Source organism: Myxine glutinosa, chromosome 2 (assembly GCF_964187855.1).
Source record: "Myxine glutinosa chromosome 2, kmMyxGlut1.1, whole genome shotgun sequence".
In the NCBI taxonomy this organism is placed as follows: domain Eukaryota; kingdom Metazoa; phylum Chordata; class Myxini; order Myxiniformes; family Myxinidae; genus Myxine; species Myxine glutinosa.
The window spans coordinates 209,337,618-209,347,241 of NC_136262.1; the positions used below are offsets into that span (position 1 = coordinate 209,337,618).

The 9,624-nt window shown below is 41.6% G+C and overlaps 1 non-coding gene across 1 annotated transcript; it reads right to left on the reverse strand.

Moving 5' to 3' along the window:
* Positions 1-4,793: 4,793 nt before the first annotated feature.
* Positions 4,794-4,865, reverse strand: TRNAM-CAU (transfer RNA methionine (anticodon CAU)). The gene has a single exon. It is a non-coding gene; the product is annotated as a tRNA-Met (tRNA).
* Between the last annotated feature and the right edge of the window lie 4,759 nt (positions 4,866-9,624).

Sequence of the window (9,624 nt, forward strand, 5' to 3'; positions counted from 1 at the left end):
AGCTCCTCAGGAGCCGTGGGGTCCATTGTTGGCTGTCGTACTTCTAGGATAGATCAACTGGATCACATCTAGTAGTCCAGAATCTTACATGATGTTACCCATTGATCCAAGATAAGACTTCAGCAGGTGAAAACCACCCAACCTTGGAATGACGGGTAGATTTGCCTGCTTTATTATATTCACAGCCTTCAGCCAAATCGGAAGATCAAAGGTCACTATAGCGACCCCAGCGCGCCGTATGCACTCTTTCAGAGTGGTGAAGATGGTGTTAAGGTCATTAGGGTCTCCTTCAATAACTGGGAGGAACTCGATCTGTGTGCTCTGCTTTGCATCATTAGCATGGATTCTCTTCATCCAGCCATTCCAGTTGGAGTGTGGGAACTCAGGATCGTTGGCTTTGATCACCCACCCCGCTGCCCAGAGTGTGTCACCTGGAGTGAGGAGTGGCTGATCATGAGCCAGGGAGGAGGAAAGCTCAGCGAGGGGGAGAAACATGATCGCGTTCGTTCCTATCTGTTTCCTGTTCGTAAATGGAATAATCTTTACTTCAGTTCCTCTCAGGATCTTAGCTTTGTCGAGTGCCTTCAACTTCACCCGGGGGAAAGCTGCTGTTGTCTGTGGATCTGGCAAAGGTGGTGCCGGAGAGGTGAATTCGATCCAACCCATTGAGTGAAAGGGAGTGTTTCCGTGAATAGAGACAATGTTTAAATCTATATTGTCTCCAACAAACTGAGTGACTGCATTGTTTGTTTCCCCAACCTCCATAAAGACCACCTGATCATTACTTGACAATTCACTTTCACTGGCTGGCACTTTGGCTGTCATCACTGATTGATCCTCAAGCGCAGCATCAACCGCAACCTCATCATTGATCTGTTCATCGGTTTCCTCCACAATGGTGTCAAGAGTGCCAGAAGTATCTGGAACATCATCTCCACTCCTACTATTAAGGAAGCAGTATTTGTAGTTTTGTGTCTCCGTGTAAGACTCAGTGTATCCCAGCCGGTGGAACTTGTTGAGCATCCATTTTGACCCAAATCTATGATCAAGTTGTATGGCAAGCCCCATTTGGTGTGGCAATACTCCAGACCGAGGTCGACAGGCCTTAATAAAATTCTGCCCCCAAACGGCAACTCTTTCGTCTGTCTTGACAATCGGTCTCAAGAACATCTGAAGGCTTGCAGGAACAAGTGTCAGCTGACTATCGATGTCAGTCATACTGTGTGTGGTGGGGTATGACTTTGGACCTAAATCAATCAAGGCAATATCATTGGATATGAACTTGAGTGCCGTCTTTATGATCTGAGTCTTCTCATCTCCATGGTCAAGATTAGCATGATGCACTCGCAGAATATTGTCGGTGCCATCTTTGAGACAGAGTACATCTGCCCTTCTTTCCTGTGTTGTGAAATACAAGGTGTCTTCGTATTTCTCTAGAAGTTTTATCTTTAGCCAATGCTTTGAATAAGAAAGGCTCTTCTCTGGTGACTGATCAAACTCCTGCAGCTTTTCATGGACTTGGTCCATGTTCATTACCCCATGCTCTAATTCTGAGTCTAACCATTCGCAGAATTCAATAAAAACTGCCTCTCACTCCTCATCAATACTCCTCTGTCCTCTCTTCATTTTTCCTTCCTCATCAGTCTTGGACAAACTGTCACCTCTCGCAAACATAAGTTTGCATCGCAAATGGTACAGTGTTTCTTCTGCTACCAAGTCGTTGATCCCTTCCAGGCGTCCAGTGACTTCAGTGCCCCAGTCATCCCCGCGACTCCGTGCTGTCTTCAGCAAGCTTGCCTTCAGTGTATCTGCAGTCAAATTATCTGGCACTCTGTATTTCTTTCTAGCTTGTGCTGGATTATTTTTGTAGAGCTGGGCTGGTTGGTTGCAAAGAATGCATACATCCTTATACAGGAGGTCAACTGACTGTGATCTTCTAGAACTGCAGCCAGTTGATGAACTGAACTCACAAGTAGTGCATCTTCTCTACAACTTTTATGACTCTTTCTCTGCCTTTGATGCTTGAGCTGACTTCTTGGTGGTTGCAACAAAGTTGTTGTACAGATCATTTTTACACTTCTGGTGATACCTCAGTTTTCCTTCCTTTTGAGCCTCCTTCATACGTTCCACAACAGTAACATTTTCGACAGTTTCTGCTTGTTTCAATAAAGTTGAGTATCCCTTTGGAGTTGCCTGTATGAGCCTTTCAGCTGGTGTATCCGAGCGTGCACAGATGAAGCAATTGAGCACAGGTGGAGTAACGTCTTCATCCATATTGCTAGACTCCATGTCCTGCAAAGTAGAAAATGAGATATCTTTAGAAATTATTTTTCCACAAAGGAGTGTCTGTGGTGAAATATAAATGTTAACAATCAACTCAGAATCATGAAAAACCCTTATTTGACCCCTCATAAGTTACTTAAGGGCCGATTAAAAAAAATAAAAATTCTCGAAAATAATTTTTCGGTACCCGAATTCAACAGCTTTTTTTCTGGGTTTCCCACGGGAGTTGACCTTCAACATTTTAACACATGTTATTACACACCTTTACAAACATATTGGTGAAGAAATTTTTTGGTAACAATTTAGTTAACAGATTTTCATATGTTTCCCTTACTATAAGGGAAAATGGGGAGAGGTCCGGGGGAGGCAGACCCCCCCGCCCCTCCCGCATCCTCCCCTTTGGACGTCCATGATTGTAGGTAGGCCCATAGTGTCTAATGTTGTGTCATGCCCTGCTCGAAGCCAGCGTTGCTGGCGCAGTTTCTTACTAAAATGGCGGCCGAGCACGCCCATTGGATACTTCCTGTTCACGGCTGAGTAGTTTATCTTGCTGTGCTCCAATATCTTTGGTAATACCTCACCTGAACTATGTTCCAGGTGAGGTAAAAAAAACCTTTAAAGTGTGTTTCTTCTTTGCTTGATGCTCAGCCTTTTCAAAAAGATGAAACATAGAAAAGACTCCATACATTGGCATCCATACGCCGGAGGACATTCCTGAAGGCGGAGAGAAAATTTATGTCATGAAGGTGATTCTGCTGGCAACCAGAGTACTCTGGGAAATGATGTCACTTCCTCTAACTGCTGCGGTGCTCTGGGAAGTGACGTCACTTCACCCAATCTCACCGGTGTTCTGGGAAATGACGTCACTTCACCCAATCTCACCGGTGTTCTGGGAAATGACGTCACTTCCCCCCAATATCAAAGGTGCTCTGGGAAGTGGCGTCACTTCCTCCAACTGCAGCGGTGCTCTGGGAAGTGACGTCACTTCCTCCAAATGCAGCGGTGCTCTGGGAAGTGACATAACTTCCCCCAAACTCAGCAGCTATGTTTGTGTGAAAGCCAATCTGGTGTTGTCTCGTGTATCTGTCTGCACGTGTGCGTGATTTGTCACAGCTCCTCCATGTACCGAACAGGTGTTTGAAAAAACATTTAATAGGCGCCCGCAGAACTACGCAACTTCCGGTTAGTGCACCCTTCGCGACAACAGTCACGTGATTGGATACGTTGAAAACAAACCACAAAAGGGCACGTGTTACAGCCGGAAATTATGGAAACGGTGTAGGTTATTTGATCATAACTCGCTTAATTCTTGTCTGATCTTTAAAATTTTAACTTTCCGACAAGCTAGAAGTAATTCTCTTTCTAACAATATAAAGTTTTATGAAAAATAATACGAAATGTTTGTATAGCCGCCCGCGGAACTACGTAACTTCCGGTTAGTGCACCCTTCGCGACATCAGTCACGTGATTGGATACGTTGAAAACAAACCACAAAAGGGCACGTGTTACAGCTTACTTCCGGTAGTCTCACCCTCACCTATGCTCAGGGCCTGGACACTGGCCCAGGTCTTACCCCCTAAAGCTCGCAGACGTTGATCGACCTGTGGCCCACTCCTTGCACCCAGTTTTTCCAAGCGTAAGACTTCTGCTTTCTGACACACTTTGTAAAAAGGCCTCCCCAACCTCTCTTATCATCCAAATCATCTCTGTGCAGTCCACTTTTTAATGATCGCCGTCCCTGACACTAACATAAACCATTGCTTCTGATTTTGAAATGCAACTTCACATTAAATTGTTTATTTCTTTTAAATTATTGACTTTTCAGTTATTTTGTAAACGTGCAAAAGGACTTTTACCTGGAACAAAAGTTATTTTCTGTTGTAGCAGATTGGCTAGCTGGTTGGGTTGCCATAAACACCCTCTTTCCAACCATCCATTATGTCATGACAGTATAGTTAGCAGATCGAGTCAATGGGATGGATCTCCATGAGGGTTGTGGATGTGGCACAGGCATAAGGGACCAAATGGCCATTTTCCTGCATTTTAGTTTTCCTGGCACATTAAATCCTCGCTTAGTTTCCACCAAGTTTTAAACGTCACTTAAATGGTTTTCGGTCGATGAGCAATTAGTTCGACAAAATGGATTTTTTTGCTAACATTGAAAGGAAGTTATGGCCATGACAGCATAGTTAGCAACAGTTTTTTTTAGTAATTTGCATAACAAGACGCTTGATGACGTGGCGCAATGCTTGATTTCCATCATTTCGTCTCTGTGCTATGGTGGGTGGAGTCAAGCGACAGATGTGGGTGTGGTCAGGCAGCTGTCCAACCAATAGGAGCACATTTCAAAATTCAAAAATTGCCCCCAAAAGGAACCCCAACAGCAACGCAAAGCTCTTGCAGACGCGCGACAAAGTGGGAAAAGTGATTGGGGAATTTACATTACGAAAGTGGGGAGGGGCGAAATAACAACTTTCTGTCCGAAATTCCATTTTTATATAATTATTAATTAGCAGAGGATGGTTTCGATCCATCGACCTCTGGGTTATGGGCCCAGCACGCTTCCGCTGCGCCACTCTGCTACTTACTTTGTTCAACTAACTTTCGTCACTTACAATTTAACATAATCTGAGTGTACCTCCATATATAAGGAGGTTATCTTACCTGCTCCATCTTACTTTCTTACATATTAATTATCGAACTTACATCTTACTTAATTACATGATCTTACATGATCTTACTTACATCTTAATTATCGAACTTACATCTTACTTACTTACTTACTGCTCAGGCATATGTTTTGTCATTTAAACGTATGATATTGCTTGCACGAGCAGGTACTCCCACCTGGGTAAGCTTCTTCGTCCACCTTCTAGTCAGGTTCACTATGTCAATAAATTATATTTCGTTCAAAATCATGGTAGATTAGCAAACCTATACATTTTTGGAAAGGTTATAGCATAAGGAAACTAAAAATCAATGTTTACATTTGGAGAGATACGTGTATGGCGGCCATTTTAGATTTTCAAAATGGCCACTGTAAAATACATATTTTGTTCTATTTCTGCCTCTAATTACCCTAAAAACGTTTTAAAATATACTAAACCTATATTTTCAGGGACAAGGAATCCAATGAAAGTATCAAATTAGTGCTATGGGGAATGGTAAGACACGAATCAAAGGTTTTGAATTGCAAAATACTGTCTTTATATTCGCGATAAGTTGCATAATCAAATACATGTTATCATTTTGTACAGGCAGTTAATAACATCAAAATGTGTCACAATAATTCATATCACCAAACATACACAGGCAGTCAGCAAAATCATATATACACATGCAGTCAGTATAACTTCACATCTACACAGGCAGTCAATGACAAAATATACACAGGCAGTCAATGGCATCAAACATACACGATTACAGAATATGCCATTTAGAGTTCGTCATCACTGTCCTGTGTGTCGTATCCGACAATATAGTCCGCATCATGTTCACAGTCCGTTCCACACAAGCAAAGGTCGGTCAAATTGATTGGCAAATCGAATTGGTCGAATGGTCGATCGAATCGAATTCGATGAATCGAATCGAATCAAATCGATCGAATTGGTCGAATGGTCGAATGGTCGATCGATACGATTGGTCGAATGGTCGATCGAAGCGATTGGTCGAATGGTCGAATGGTCGAATTGGTCGAATGGAATTGGTCGATTGGTCGAATTGGTCGAATTGGTCGAATCGAATTGGTCAGAATTGGTAAATGTAAACATTGATTTTCAGATTTTCCATGTAATAACGTTTCCAAAAATGTATAGATTTGCTAATCTACCATGATTTTGAACGAAAAAACATCGTGAACATGACTATTCGGTGGGTAATGTGCTCTGGCACGTTTTTGGAAATGTACTTTCTAATTTTTGACATTTTGTCTTCCATCCCTCCGAACAAGGTCGAAACAGAGTAGAGTCCCTGTATATAGAGAGTTGTGTCAACTCAAATTTGGACGCCATTTTGTGTCTAAGTGTGTCGGATTAGATATACATGTACATTCGCGATATGGGGTGATATATTCTAAACCTGCTAAAAACAATTTTACTACACATATTTAGTCTTATTATTACATACAGGTGATATTTGTTTTGTCAAAAACTCAGCTATTGCCGTGAAAAAGAGCTGTGTGGTGATATTAAAAGTGGTTATGGCAATGCATATTACAAGCCAACACTGCATATAAGAGCTAACATTATAAGTAAGACAAACCAATGCTGTCGTTCTCTGAATTTTAATAACTTTTAGAAAGGAGTGTGGGCATATCCAATATTTTTTAAAGGGTGCCGAGAGCAATTCCGGTGTAGGACTTCCAGCCGACATATAGTCTAACACACTTAAAACAAATTCTGTACGTGGTATTGCCATATTTCTATAGTGTACAACTTTAGTTTTATCGACATTTATATTCAATTTCCATTGTAATGATTTAACAAGCTGCAAGTCAGCTTCTGTCTCTGACATAAGGAAAACGTCATCGGCATCTAGTAAGATTGAAACGTTCATTTATTACTACACCCTTGCCCAGAACTCTGATGGATATTGCCTGATCGATTAATATGTTTCATAGCTGGCGACTTAAATAACACTTAATTTTCGACTGCGGCAAGCCGTAATTAAACAGAGAAAAAACTTTAAAAAATACCTGCAGTGTGCACGGTTCGTCTAGTCGAACAGATATGGAAAAGCACAGATACGACGTCGTATTCACCATAACTTGTTTAATTTCACCAGGAACACGATGAGGCCAACACAGTAAACATTCAGTACAAAACTTGGTTCATACATTCAGTACAGAACATGATTCATACATTCAGACCGTAAGAAAACTCTGCCCGTAATACAACACTCTGACCAGACCAACACTTCATCCCACTACGTTCACTCCTCACAAGTGAAACTCATCACTACTCCGTTCACTCCTCACAAGTGAGACTCATCACTACTCTGTTCACTCCTCACAAGTGAGACACCATCACATCACTACAACCAAAAGCAGAACAACCAGTCATTTTGTTTGGCAATAAACAACATTCCCGTACCAAGCTGACGTTCACGCACGGTGAAGTTAGACACAAAATGGCGCCACGAAATCACGTGACCAGAAATCTCGGGTCAGCGCATGGCGCAACTCACTTTATACAGGGACTCTAAAACAGAGGACATTAAAATGAGCTTCGACCACACGACCGACCGACCACCATCTGTCCATGTACTTTTGTGCACGCCTTATTTTAATAACCGTTGAACAATTTGCTTTCATAGTGAAGATATCCATTTCTCATGACATTATCTCAATCTGATTCGATCACGGCTGTGATTGGCTGAATTTCATTGCCCTGGCAACCATCTCAGTAACTTGTCTTGTGCACACAACATTTCAAACACCGTTGAAGATTTAGTTTTCATATTACAGATATATTCCTCATACAACTCAAAAGTCAGAGGACCGGGAGTATCAGCTCCTTGTTCTCAATGTTTTGTTCCGAGAGTTGTTTTTTTTCAGGATTGTCACGTGAAACTCGGACAATCTACAACTGCAGTTAATTTACAGTACTATTCCCTGGGATGGTTTTAATATATCCGTAAGGTTCTTCTTCGTCATTGTGATTACTCCAATGATCACTGGCACAATTTCTGCCATCTTCGGCTTCCAGAATCTTTTCACTTCATTTTTGAAGTCCTGGGATTTGTTCATTTGCTTGATTCCTGTGTTCTTTGGACCAAAATCGCTGGGTACAGACATCTCACTTTGCAATGCCTTCTTTTCTTTTTTTTATACCCAAGTACGACAACTGCTCATGATGTTTTGTTTTCTATGTTAACGCTAGATGGGATTATTAGTTCATACGTGAGCATTAATTCCTTGTTTTCAATGATTGCTTTTGTTTCATGTTTCCACGAGATTTCTGGAACTGGGATATTTTTGCACATGTGCCAATGCATTACTTTACAAACTCTGTTGTGCCTTTGTGTGTACAGCTATTCTAACATGAGTTTTTACATCCCGATGGGAGGTGTCTCGTGCTTTCTGTTTCCACCTTGCGGAAGCCAAACTATAAAAACGATATGTAATGCGATATCTCAAAGAGTTATGGACAGATGCGGATGGAACTTAATGGACCGGTTGGGTGTGTGACGAGGACGAACTGATTAAATTTTGATGAAGATGCGGATACTAAAACAAGACCGATAGTCCAACAAGACCGATAGTCTAACAATGGCGATACTCTAACAATGGCGGAGCCAGGCTTGGATCTGCTGAGTGGAGGATTTGCTGTCCCCCTGTTATGTTTGCTGACCAGATCCTCAGCTCTGATTGGGGGACGTTTGTGAGGAACGTACATACACCGGAAGGACAAAAAAAAACGCTGTTCCAGACGGCATAGCCTGTAGTAAAAATATGGCTGTCGAATCGTGTGATCAATGACAATCAAGCGTTCTACTTGTCGATTTATGACGGCATAATGAAGGCACCTATGACATCATCATTAACTTTTGTTATTCCCCATGGTGAGTGCTTTACAATGAGCCACCTTTCAATTTTTTCTATGGAGCGGTTGCGGAGATATAGAGGTGCAAAGTTCTTCGTTTTTTCCAAGATGGCAGCGATAACACGTGGCCTATGACGGCATAATTACCATTTTTTTATTCCACAGAAGGAGGCGCTCCTATGACGAAAATGTGTGTCAATCGGACCAACGGTTGTAGAGAAAACTAATTTTAAAAGGAATAGGGACATACATGTCCATACATACATGCATGCATACATACATACATACATACATACATGCACACATATCATACATTCATACATACATACATACATACATACATACATGCATACATACATACATACATACATACATACAGACAGACAAACGCTACTCCAGACCACATTCCCCTACGTCATAAATATCGTCATAAATATCGTTGAGAGATGGGACCAAAAATGATATATACCACGATATCTCAAAAGGTTATGGATGTTTTCAGACGAAAGTTAGCGAGCACATTAGGTGTGGGACAAATTATTTTAATACTGCTGAAGATCCGCATTCGGAGTTCCGGATACAATAATTTTTTTTTAATACTTCCACTACCAAGGTGGATGAGGTTATGTGTTCAACTGTTTGTCTATCTGTCTGTCTCTTTGTCTGTGAACAGGATATCTCAAAACGTTGTGGACAGATTCGGCCCAAACTTGTTGGAGAGGTTGCGAATGTGACAATAACGAAATGGTTACATTTTGGTGAAGATTCGATTCCGGATCTGGATCCGAGAATTTTTTAA